This window comes from Bemisia tabaci, chromosome 6 (assembly GCF_918797505.1).
Source record: "Bemisia tabaci chromosome 6, PGI_BMITA_v3".
NCBI classification, from domain to species: domain Eukaryota; kingdom Metazoa; phylum Arthropoda; class Insecta; order Hemiptera; family Aleyrodidae; genus Bemisia; species Bemisia tabaci.
Window position 1 is genome coordinate 40,610,249 of NC_092798.1, and position 13,607 is coordinate 40,623,855.

Here is a 13,607-nt window from a genome sequence, read left to right on the forward strand (position 1 = left end):
GTGGCAGATTAAACTTTTGCCTGATCGTCCCTTAAAAGTACTTTTGGAAAAACTTCAAATGGTCAAAACTCCGTTTAATTTTGACAGTTTTGGCGTTTTCCGTCACAAATGTTCGTATGGCACATTTTTATTATCTTGCATCAACTAAAAGTAGTTACAAGTCAGTTTTATTGTGGATTCAAATGCATCTTCCCGTAAAAGCTCAGAAAGGTATGTAAATTCCAGACCTGCTCATGGCTAACTTCCATTATGCTGGAGGACTAAACTACGAGTATTCGGAGAATTTTTCCGCTCCGATTCTAGCCAACAACATTTCCCTAAAATGCGTTGTATTCCGGAAAAGCTATCAAGGAGATTAGAGGCGGATTCACATGAAATTTCCAATTTCCGCGAAGCTCCCGATTTCCACGAAATCCCTGATTTCGTAATCCGACGTCGCTTCTCCACCACGGAATACCTCGATAAACAGGGATCAACAGGGGCCGTTTCAAAAAGGAGCCCCGTCGAAGTCCCAAGCTTTTTCCGCGAAGGTCAAAAATAAACAAAGTCGCTTGGGGCGCGCATAAAAATTTATCTGCCCTTCGCGACGCAGCATTCGATCTTTTTGTACCTCTTCACTTCCTCGCCATTCCACCTGTTACTGCGCCCCTATGCACGCGTTTATCAGTATTTGCATCGGCCCCGTTCTCACTTTTATGCCTCTTTTACTGCCGTGTTGCGCAAAAACAGCGCATCTTCAATGGTGCAGCTATGAATGCGGAGTGGTTCTCGCTCAGCACGGGAGTTTTTACCGTTGAAAGGCTCCGGTGCATTTCCCGCCTTTATTCGCTTTTTTACTGGAGGCAAGTTTGCCAAACGACGAGGATAAACTCTCCCATTGCAGTATGCTTCCAACTGAACGGAAAAATGTTGGCGCATCGGCAACAATGCTCGGAGTCCCTCGTTGATTTATCTTTTCAGAGCTTTCTGGAACAGAAAGCATGCACTTAAAATACTGGTGTTTCTGAATACGTGCATATTCTCTTCGTTCTCAAGTCGATACGCCAACGGGGGAGCGGGGCGAGAAATAGCCCCTACTTTTTGTGATGGAAATTCAACTTTTGTGAAGGCAATGCCGGTCAATTTCAGGGCATTCTTAGGGAAGTTTTGCACACCTACACCCCCCCCCCCCCATGAATATTTTGCCGCCTCTGAGTAAATTATATCTATTAGGGGAAAATAGAGATCACACTTCATTTGGACAGTTTAACCAAAAATAGCTTGACTGCATTTCAGGTTTCATAATCTCCTTTAATTTTTCATTTTCTGGGCATCATGAAAGAAGAAGAACACATTATCTCTTGAAGATTTGACACATTTTAGACATGTTCGTCAAAAGAATACATGATAAATTGATAAAAAAAAAATTGGTACTATTAAACGCAGAAATAAACCCTTTTTGAAAACTTTTTTAGATCCATCCCTCCCTTAAAGTTAAGGAGAGCCTTAACCTTTTAAGCCTTTCTTATTAGAGCGTTCCATCCCTTACAGTTAAGTTAGCTCTTTGCTAGATCCTCCTCTCCCTTAAAGTTATGATGCTCTGAATTATGGAACAATTCGACGATCGGTCATCTTCGAGCTACGTCTGCAGAGCACGGTGAAAATCAGTGAGCTGGTATTTTGGTTTAGAAATGTTTTAACATTGTAAAGATTTTCTTCAAAAGTTTTGTGACACATCATTTCGTTCACGTGATACACATTCAGGAGGGAGAAATTCTACAGTCAAGCCTCAGATACTTAAGCCCGTCACGAAGTCATGTGCGTTAACGAAAATTCAATATCGATCACTCGATACTCATGAATTACATTTGCAATGACACTTTCGCCTCCAATCGTTGATGCTCTTCACTCCGGAGCACTTCACTTTCGCGCACCCGCGGACGACAATGGATGACGTCATTTTGCGGTTGCGCACGCGTGTGAGGTCGATGGCCAGGAGCATTGTAATGCGGGGCTTCCGAACGACCTATTATGATATTATCGACAGATTGACAGAGGAGCGCCATGCTCAGACCCCTTCCGCCTTTTCAGGTCAAGTTCGAGTAGGCATTATTAGGAGTCGTATTGTCGTCTGAATCCTGGATCGAACATGGATTTAGGGGGCGTCCTGAATATCCCGAATTAGTCCCGGTTGACATTGACACGAACGGAGTGTGCTATTATCTATATTTGACGATGTTGCCAGAGCTACCTAGCACCCTCGGCCCCAAATTATACTTTTTTTCCATTCTAAGTTTCACGGATACTAATAAATATTTTGTAATGAGAGGAAAATGAACCTCCTTTGGGTTAGTTAAAAATAAACTAAGGTAATTTTTAGGCGAGTAAAGGGTTCACTGGAGAAAAAACCACAATGGATCTAGAGTCCAGACTCTTGAAAACATGGACAAGAAAAAATACTCTTGATTCAATCGGATTTTTGCTTGAATCAACACGAAATCCGCTTAAATTAAGAGGCTTGGTTCTTGATTTAAGCAAAAATCCGATGGAATCAAGAGTATTTTTTCTTGTCGATGTTTTTAAGAGTCTGGACTCTACATCCAATGTGTTTTTTCTTTTTTTTTCCAGTGTATTTTTCGATGAAAAAATTAGTTGACGAAAGCGGAGAATGATAAGTCGATGGAATCCATTGTTTTGTGATTTATTTTATGAGAGTACGGAGTAAATTAAGGTCCTAGAAAGTGGGCGAATCCACGTGGGAGGCGTACAACCCCCCCCCCCCCCGGTTTGCTCGGAAAAAATAAGAAGAAAAGGAGGAGGGAGGAAGAAGGAAAGAATGGAGGAAATAAAAAGGTAAGACGCTTACATTTTGCAATTATTCATGACCAAATTGACTCTAACTGCATATTCGATGCTTCACAAATTTTCCGGGTAAGGCGCCCAGATCCCTCTTGCCCTTCCCCCCTCTTCATTCGAGGTGTCCGGATCCGCCTATAATAGGATTCTTTTCACTTTAAACGGCAGAAAAATATCGTTGTGGAAATTCCACGCTTGAAACGATATTTTTAGCGGACGCTGGAGCCGAAGACGTATACAGCTAGGCGGGGGAGCGGCGCGGCGCGGCGTTCGCTGATTGGCTGTTTCCATCCCCTAATTTTATTCGCACAGACATCGGACCAGACATCGCAGAGCCTGATGGATACCCGGAATCACATAAATGTACATATTTCTGCCAAACGGAACTGCGTGCATCATGACGTGAGCCCTGTCATATATATATTCTTATGGGTCTCAGGGCTCATGTCTTAATGCACTTGGTTTCGTTTGACAGAAGTAAGTCCAGTTGTGCTTTCTCTCCCTACATAAATGCTCTAAACTTGGCATCGCAGTCGCGAATTATTTGTCAAACACACGTCAATCGAGGCTCCCGCGGTGACGCAACGGCCGGCACTCGAGCCTCTCCGCACTTTTGCCGGGGCACTCAACTCGTTAATTTCAACCACCATTGTCACGGCCACCCTGATCCCCTCCCGGGAGGCTGCGGTCAAGATCCGAACCGTTAGTTCATCAAATGATATTGTCACAATCGCGCCGACTCGAGTACTTGCGTTTAATTGTCGAGATGAATTATGCCGTGCTTGGCGAAAAGCGCGTAACCTCATCCGGAGCCCTACGCAGATACGTGATTCTTACCGAGCGCGCTAGGATTCAAGGGTCCTTCGAGGGCTCAGGGGAGAAGGTCCGTCGCACAGTGATACGAGCCTGTGGGAGAGGTTGGACATGAAATATTATTAACTAAAATTGCAAATATTAATTTTTATGTGGTCACATCATACATATTAGGAGATGTTAGGTGTAACCTACAGGATGATATATCGAGAAAACTGATGAGGACTTCTTAAAACTTTTAAGAAGATGTAAGCTTTTAAAGTTTCCACGTCGTGTTGGACGTCTCCCACGGTTTCGATCCACTGTGCTTCGTGCGGAAAAAGCTCTTGGCAGATTCCACGAGGATTTCGGTTTTAGCTTAGGCCGAGGGATTATTTCGCGCTGTTTGTTTATGAAATTTTCTCCTTGTCACGAACTCGACACGGGTTTGCGTTCGTTCGCAAACCACGTCACGCTTTTCTAGACCCTCCCTCTATCCAATTTTCTTGCAGGTATTTCTACCAAATACGGCGAAAAGTTTTCAAAAGATTTCAGATCACTGTTAAGTAAATGTCAAAACTAAAAGAAATTAATCTCGAAAGAGAAACTTACATGATTATTATTATTGCGAGTAACATTTTACATGAATAAGAACCGCTTTTACAGCGCTCTCCAACGCCTAACTGCCGAAGTCTCTTTCCTTCCGAAAGCTCTTCTTACTGGCAGCATGATACGACTCCTTGTATAACTTCTTGTCTTTGACCTTTCACGAATTTCCATCCCCAAGACCAAAGGCTGCAAAGACAAGCTGTTTTCTTGTGATACTGAACCTGACATTTATCAGGGCAGATCATCCGAAACAGCAATCAATGCACACACGTCAAAAGCAAGCCTGTACGTATCATGTACCCATTATAGTTTTCAGTTTGAGGAGACACCTGGTTCCCATGCACAAGGGGGTGTTTCCAGAATGACGTTAAAATCTGCAATGCGAAACGACCCTGCAACCGACCTATATAACCTATATTAAACGTAGTTAACGGTCACACGCTCAGGCTACACGAATCGCTCGATCGATCTACCATTTAAACCTGTGAGAAAGGATCGATAATCAATCTGTCGATTATAATCGATTCTTTATTATACCCTCGGATGGGAACCATCATCATACACACCTACTGGTGCATCGGACCCCGGGTATCGCACTCAAACGACCATCAAACGACATAATTGGGTGGCGAAACTGGATCCCATAAAATCCCGATCCGCGGGGGATATTTCGGTAGTGAAACTGGAGAGCCCCGCTCTACGAGGTCATAAAAGTTCGCTGCTCCCGGTGACCATAAATTCCCACGAAACCGTTGAAAACGTCGGAAATATTCCTTGAATTATCGGGGCGGTCCCGGCTTACCGACGTTGCAAAGTGAATTCTGTGGACAAAAATTTAATGTGTGGACAAGCACTGAAAAAAAAATCTCTGTGTATTTACTAAGAAAAGGGTAAAATTACCAAGAATTCAGGATTCTATTTGATCCCATTTTTTTCTTGGTAAAATTACCATTTATGGAATTGGTAATTTTACCAAGAAATCTCGGTAAAATTATTGAACTTTCTCGGTAATTTTACTGGACCTTGGTAAAAACGCCAATATTTTTTATCGACTGTGGTAGAATTACCGAGATAAAATGGCAAAGTTACCGGGAATTGATTACCAATAAAAGTGGTATTCTTACCTGGAAAAAATAGTAAAAATACCGGTTTTTAGGTAAGTTTACCAGTCTGTCTAGGTAAAATTACCAATAATTGGTAAAAAAAGTGAGATGGTAAAGGTACCAACGGACCTTGGTAAAAACGCCGAGAATTTTTTTTCAGTGAGAAGTCCCTGGACGGAGAATGAAAATTACCCTACATGAATGGTCACAAAATGACCCCGAATGGAACCTATTATTTCATCATCGCTTAAGGCGGTACATCTGTAATCGCAGAGATAGACAAGTCATGATATAATAGAAACAAGTCGCGGTGATGGGAAACTTTTTCCCTCTAGCCGAATGGTTCTTAAGAATCCTGCTTTTAAAAGTCGTTGTATGCACCTAGTGTCCTTTTATACTGAGAGTAAAGACAGTGAGAATCCATTTCTGATTGGTTCTCGTATTTTAGGCCTCCACAGTGTCGCAAACGGGAATGAAGATTACATCTTCACCAATTGCAAGGATTATAAACTGGAATAGACCGCGGAATAGGGACGACAAGGAGCAAATGGATTGAGAGAGGAAACGGAGACAGGAATTTGGGAATGGGTTGATCAAAGATTACAAAAAACGTCCGATTTATGTAATCTTTATTCCAGTTTGTGACGTCCATAAGCCGCGTTGTCTAAACTCTCTCTATAAAGGGACTCTAAATGCACCTCAATAATGAATTGATTCATTTGGCTCATCGATGATTTGACAACATTGCAATGGTTTTAGAAGCCGCGTGGCGCGAAGAGCGCCTTTGAAATGCTGAAATGCCAAGACTGCAGGGACAATGGGAGCTTTTGAAATCGGTGCAAAGGCGCTAATCCGGTCCCGCCTCCTTGCAATATTTTCCTCTCGGCCTTTGTTGACACCTCTGCGGGGTTTTCTTTCACACCCCGGGCATTGTTTTCGCAGTATTATTTTAAGCTCGTTCGATATTCAAAACTGCTTTCGCGCCGTAAAGGCCATACATTCATCCCACAAAATTTTGATTACGAAATTGACTTCCCGAACGGCTGGTTTAAACACAATTCCTTTTTTTTCTTTTTTACGCGCAGTGTGAGGATATTTTTTCTTCTTAAGCAACTCGTCGCCTACCTGATATAAGGGCGAAACTACACTCAGCAATGAGCCCTGTCTACTATACAATTCAATGCCAGAGGCGGGCCCAGCAATGGAGTTGTTGCATGTGTGAGGGATTTGCGATTTTACTGGTGATTCTTAAGTAAAAGTTTGCGAGAAACACGATGGTGCCACTGGTTTTCTCTGAAATCATCTTCCAAACTCAAAAAAAAGCTCTCAAGTTGAGGCCAAAATGGAGGGAATATCCCACGCTATCCTGAGAGTCCACTTTTGCATCAAGACAAACTCTCCATGCAAAGATAGAGAGCAAATAAATTGACAGGGTTGCCGTGAATTCAGTTTTAGAGTCCCCAAATAAGGTGGCAGCCCTGTCAATGTATTTGCTCCCTATCTTTGCACGGAGAGTTTGTCTTGATGTAGAGGTGGACTCTCAGGATAGCGTGGGATATCCCCTCCATTTTGGCCTCAACTTGAGAGCTTTTTCTGAGCTTGGGAGCTGATTTCAGAGAAAACCAGTGGCACCATCGTGTTTCTCGCGAACTTTTACAGAAGAATTAACAGTCAAATAACAAATTCCTCAAACATGCAACATCTCCATTCACGGTTACCGCCCTGTGGCCGGTGTCGAGCCGATGCGTCAATCATCGGTGACGCCGATGAGTGGTGAGAATCCGCGGGTAATTAACCCCGAAACCACGTGATCCACCGTTGTCCGACAGTATCTTAATCAAAGCGATCGGCAACCCCCTCCCCCTTCCGTGCATCGAACCCCGCGCCTCGTCACCCCTCTGCCTTCCTGCGCAGAAACAGGGTAACTCTGCTGGATTCATCATGCGCGATACGCGGTTTTCGTTCGACACGGCGGCGGTCCTCGGGACAGATGCACGGGGCGAACCCATCCGTGACGAACTTCGCACGTTGCTCGGGGGCGATCGGTGGGTGTCTGTGACAGCGGCGCGCCGTTCGGTGATCGGACTGCCACCGGATTGAAATTTAGAAATTTTTTCTTGGGAGATCGCGGAAGAGAGGGCTATTACGGTCGGATTTGAACCGGGGCGTAGAGTTATTTTCTTCTACGAGCGGGGACTAAAGTACAGTGCTGTCGTGCTGGGGAAAAACGCCGTATGAGCCTTCAGGCTTTGCCAAATTTCCTATGAAAAATACGAATGTCTTGGGAAGCTTATTAATATTTTTCTTCCCGTTTTCTTGTAAATTTTGTTCGCAATTTCACCGTGAGTTCCTGAAAATTTCAAGGAAAAATATTAATGACTTTGATCAGAAATAGATATTTTATCAAAGGGAATTTGGAGACTCTCGAATGTTCGTACGGCGTTTTTCCACACCACACAGGCTCGGACTGGCCATAAGGCCAATCTGCCATTGGCAGATACGCCCCCTTTGCGCGCCGAAAACGCGCCCCTCTTACCGATAGCAAAATAAGAAGAAAAAAAAAATACGACCGAGAATATTTGAGAAAAATTTCTTAAATGAACGGAAGAAGAGAGAGTTAGGAGTAAAGAAAGTAAAGAAAGGGACTTTCACGCGTGATAGTGGTGAACAGAGGTCGAAGAACTACTTTCTGAAGCATAAATACTTTTCTGTGAAATTGTTACCTTTTTGTCGACATACAGGCGCTTTATCATCCCCCACCTTCATTCGCTCTGTGTAACTCCCTTAGAAGCGAAGGTCTGTTCGATTTTTAGACGTACACGCCCTTTATAGACCTCTTAAGAGACCTTTAAACATATTTCCTCCTTTTCCAATGACTATTGATTTGGACATACCATAGCATAGCTCGGGTAATCTTAATTTATCTCGAAATTCAAAAATAAGAGACATCTAAAATGTAAACGCGATACAAATAATCGCGCAAGATGGATATCCACAATGCATATGAAAAATGTAAGACGCGATGCCGTGAGTCGTGAAATCGCAATGCTCTGCTCTAGTTTGAAGCAACATTACACATAAGACAAACGCAAACAAACACAATATGGAAATAAAGCGAGGGAAAGGATGCGCGTCAACGACGGCGCAGAGATACAACTATTCGTACTTGATGGACGTCCGTGCTGCATCTGAAAAATTGAAGGCGCGATGACGCGAACCGTGAGCTCTCAATGCCCTGCTATATACTGTCAATGAAGCGTCGCTCTGATTCGGGAGAAAAGTTAAAAAGGAGGCCCGAACACATCTCTCCTACCTTCGGCTGTATTACTCACATAGAGCTTGAAGCACCATTACGAATAGGACAAACGGAAACAAACACAAATGGAAAAAGAGGGAGGGAAAGGATGCGTGTTTACGACGGCGCAGAGATTCAACTATTCGTACTTGATGGACGTCCGTGCTGCATCTGAAAAATTGAAGGCGCGATGACGCGAAGCGTGAGCTCTCAATGCTGTGCTTCACGTTCAATTTTGCAATTTTTACTCCGTGCGATCAATAACCTTTGAACCTGAATATAGCGTAAACTTGTGCTGATTTGCCAAAATTTTCTGGACCCCTCTCCACGTAGGGATGCCTTACCAGGAAATATCACATTACGCCCCTTTAACCAGCCAAGGGTCTACGCCCTTAGATGCGAGACAGTCCGACCCTGTCACCACGGCAGAGTCAACCTCGGTGTATACCGGAACTCCGAGCTATCCGAATTCATTTGTCGAAATATACTCCTCACTTTCACGTAATTGGGGAAGAACAGCAGAGAAAACTGGCAGCTAGCCGAGCGTAGAAAAAAGTAACGGATTATTTTAAATAGGTAAAGACCAAACAGCATTTTGTATAAGTATACTAAATATTTGTATAATAATTTTCTATGATAAAGTATAAAATTAAAGTAGTTTGCATTCATTTCATAGACTTTCCATTCATTTAACGAAAAGGAGTAACTGACTCTGGATTATCCGAACTGCGGGCCGATTATTGAAATGGATAGACAAAGAAGACATAGGAAGTATTATGGAACAATTCCATTGGTTGAAACGGGTGGTTGTCATTGACAAAGGAGGTAAGAGGTAGACTAACTAACGGCAACCGGCAGACCCTACAGTTAGTCTATCATTTCCCCCTTAGTCTATAGGAATCACCCATTTCAACCAATAGGATCAATCCGTACTCCCTATGTCTTCTTTGTTTATAGCTTTGTCTATAAATTTCAAAAATCGACCCGCTGGCGGACGCCCCACATTACTTCGGACAATCCGAAGTCAGTTACTCCTTTTCGTTAAATAAGTGGAAAGTCGATGCAATAAATGCAAACTGCTTTCATTTTATACTTTATCATAGAAAATGTATTTCGAAATTTTCGGAGATTATGCCCTCTACGACGAGGCTGGTCTTAGTAACGTAGCATGGAATTCGCGTGAGTAGAAAGAACAAAGTAAGACAAAGTAACCAACTTCTTTGAGTAATATTGACCGAATCTTTGGGTTGAAAAAACTTTGGGCTAGACACCTTCATACCCATAATGTCCCCATGTAACCTACGGTCTCGGTAGATTTAACCAAAAATTTGGTCGACCAACCAAGTACTTTTGGTTGATCTGACCGAAAAAGGAGTAACTCAAAGAATCAATAACCATAAACACGAAAATTTTCGACTATGTATGAGGCAGATCCAAGGTCAAAATCGCTTTTCTCATTACATGACTTCGTGGTAGGAATCCTGAGGCTAGTAACAATGGCGTGGCGTGAATTGCGACTTATCGATTGTTATGCCATTTAAACCTGCGGTACAGAATCGATTATTGAGGTGTGCGCTGCGAACACCCTGTTAATCGATCCTTTTCTATGGGTTTAAATGGCATGACAATTGATATATCGCAAAGCACGCCACGCCATTGGCTAGGAGGGGTTTATGATTCCCAGAACTTTTATTTGGCTTCACTCCACCTTACGTCCAAAATAGCCGTTGCTTAATAAATACGCGAAAAAAGACAGAATAAAAAGGAGGACGTTGCCCAAATAGCCTGCTTCTTTGAAAAGCTTGCGAATTTAAGAATAGCGATCTTCCATCACAGCCCGTCACCATCTTCGGCGGCTCGAAAGCCCATGGAAAAAGGGCTAGACCCCTTACTCCTTTCAATGGCAGTGGCGTGGCGCGCTTTGCGATATATCGATTGATCTGCCACACTGAAAAAAAATTCTCGGCGTTTTTACCAAGGTCCGTTGGTATCTTTATCATCTCACTTTTTTTTACCAATTATTGGTAATTTTACCAAGATAGACTGGTAAACATACCTAAAAACCGGTATTTTGACTGTTTTTTTCAGGTAAGAATACCACTATTATTGGTAATCAATTCCCGGTAACTTTGCCATTTTATCTCGGTAATTCTACCACAGTCGATAAAAAATATTGGCGTTTTTACCAAGGTCCAGTAAAATTACCGAGAAAGTTCAATAATTTCACCGAGATTTCTCGGTAAAATTACCAATTTCATAAATGGTAATTTTACCAAGAAAAAACTGGGATCAAATAGAACCTTGAATTCATGGTAATTTTGCCCTTTTCTTAGTAAATTCACCGATATTTTTTTTTTTCAGTGCATTTAAACCTGCGATAAAAGATCGATAGACAGGGTGTTTGTAACGACCAACGTAATAACCGATTATTTACCACAGTTTCGAGAGGGGTAAAGTATCGATCATTTACGACACGCCACTGTTCGATGGGTGTTTGGATTGAAAGCACCAGCGCGTGTGACACGATTGATCGATCGCTTTCCACCGTGGAAAATGTGACTCGTCCCTGTCGACAGGAGACGAAGCGCTTAACGCCGCCGGTGCATATTTAGTTCCGGCTTAGTTACCGATCGGGATGTCTTTTTCAGCCCGGGTACTTGCTATGCGCTGCACCCATTACGGTTGCGTGTTTTAATTTGCCCGCCCCTGGTGAGCATGCTTCATTAGCGCGGCTAAATATGTTGAACAGTCTCGCCGGCTTTGATTATTGAGCGTTCACATAAGCGCAAGCATTTACAGCTCTGTCAATCGATGTGCATCTGCCCATTGACGGCTTCCTTCATCAGTTGCGCGCGTTTAACCGATGAGATATGAATAGTTATCGTAGGCAGACCAAACAGCTTGTTTAGTACGGTCGTGTCAATAGAATGATGGGAGAAGGGCTGCCAAAAAAGATGCTTGATCGGGTTTCTCCTGGGAGGAGACGAAGGGGGCGCCCGGTGAAAGGTTGGCGACAGGGGGTTATGGATGAGATGAGGGTATGCCAACTCCCTGATGACCTGTGCGAGGACCGAGTTTTGTGGCGGTTAGGCGTCGCAGAGCGCCGGAGAGCGCTGTGAGAGCGACTCTTATGTATATATGTATCATAGGCAAATCTAAACGCTTTGAGTAGGAGGAAGGGATTTGAGGGGCTTTACCTAGAAAATATTCGAAATATTGAAGCATCTATCATGTAATATGAGTCTATTCCGTCATGACTAATTACCAAACATGAGCGCCCTTTCCTCTTTTGTTCTCCGTTTCTTCCTTCTTTTTTCTTTTTCCTTTTCATTGAGCGAACGGGGGCGGGGGGGGGCATACGCCTCCTACGCCCCGTCCTTTGGACCCGCCTATGCTGCCGTGCTAGGGGAGAACGCCGTATACGCCTTCAGGCGTTGCCAAGATTCCTCCGATAAAAACCGCATTTACAGGGAAAATTGTGAATGTTATTTTCCGAAATTTTCAGAAAATTGTGTAAGCACTTTAATGTGTAATACCTGAAAATTTCAAGGAAAAATACGCATGAATGTTGTCAAAAATACATGCTTCATCAAAGAAAATTTGACAACCCTCGAATGTTCGTACGGCGTTCTTCCTTCGCACGGCAGTGTGGTAGTCATGATGATTGAAGAAGAGGAGACAAAAAGTTATCATCCTTATGCGCATATCGGAGAAATAGACAAGAGAGGGTTCGGACTTTTTCTTTCATGTTTCACTGGACTAAATTTTGCAATAAAGAATTAAAATGCTTGACTCATCCATGACACAAGTGACACAAAAATGACACACAAAATGACACAAGTTCCGTCCCTGAAATAAGTATAGATAATAGTTCCCTTTTGCAAAATGTAGATCATTTGTACACTGTAAAAATGATAATTTAAATATGAGATTGAGTCAACCTTTTCTCTATTTGTATTTGTTTCACAGTGTTTTGGTAAATAACAATTCTCGTCGAAGCATCCACGACATTGTTATGAAGCAAAGCCAAGTTGGCATTAAGAATGTGAAACAACGTAAACAACACCCATCACCTTGTTTTGAAACAGTTATCGGTGACGCAAAGGCACCGGAGATAAAGTTTCAACATTACAAAATATTGTTTCAAACGACAGAATGGCTCGATTTTAGCAACTCAAAAATGACAACAATTTTTCTAATTTGGAAGAAATCAAAATTTCTAATCTGTATCCAAGGGACTGGCGCAATGTCTAACAAATGAAAATTACACATATTGTTAACAGAGGTGACTATACGATCTACATCGAAACGGAATCAGACGCGTGCCTACGTAGGATAGCAAGTCCTTCTTCGCCCTATGCGCGTAATAAGGCCCACACCCACACATACAGCACATACCGAAAGAACAAGTTATATCTGGGACGAGCTCTAAAGTTGGGCAAATAACGAAAGTGCGAAACCACAAAATAAACTTACGGTATTCACAAGTTTGAAAATTAAATCAAACATATGTACTGAAAAAAAACTCCGGCCGTGGAAGCCGTACCTACACCTCTTACGGGCTATATACCTGGAAATACCGCCCGCGACCCCGGCTCGAATGCCAAAAGTTCCGGGTGTGACATCTGGAGCAGTCGAAATTGGACGTATTTCTGTCAAACGGAGCTATAGATAAGTGCAAAAGATGGGGTGTGCTCTAGAAAGGTGGATTAGGAACAATATAATAGTGGACGTGATTCCATTGGGAGAAATGGAGAAGCGGGATTTTACATTCTGTCAAACGCAATTATGTGTCTACTAAATGCGGCACCATGAGCCGTGGGCAGGTGACAAAAGCGTTGTGGATAAAGTTCATGAGTTAAAAGACCACCACAAGCAACGGCGCACTGTCGATCGAGTCAATAGGAGAGGTTGGACAAAATTTGGAAGCTTTAAACGCTTATAACTCCGTTTATACAAAACTTTGAGATTCC

The 13,607-nt window shown here is 42.9% G+C and overlaps 2 protein-coding genes across 3 annotated transcripts in view; one reads left to right on the plus strand and one right to left on the minus strand.

Moving 5' to 3' along the window:
• Positions 1-13,607, minus strand: part of RapGAP1 (Rap GTPase activating protein 1) — a 711,927-nt gene that overhangs the window by 576,527 nt on the left and 121,793 nt on the right. The gene's annotated exons all lie outside the window — the stretch shown is intronic.
• Positions 1-13,607, plus strand: part of LOC109036484 (uncharacterized) — a 52,475-nt gene that overhangs the window by 14,180 nt on the left and 24,688 nt on the right. The window lies entirely within an intron of this gene.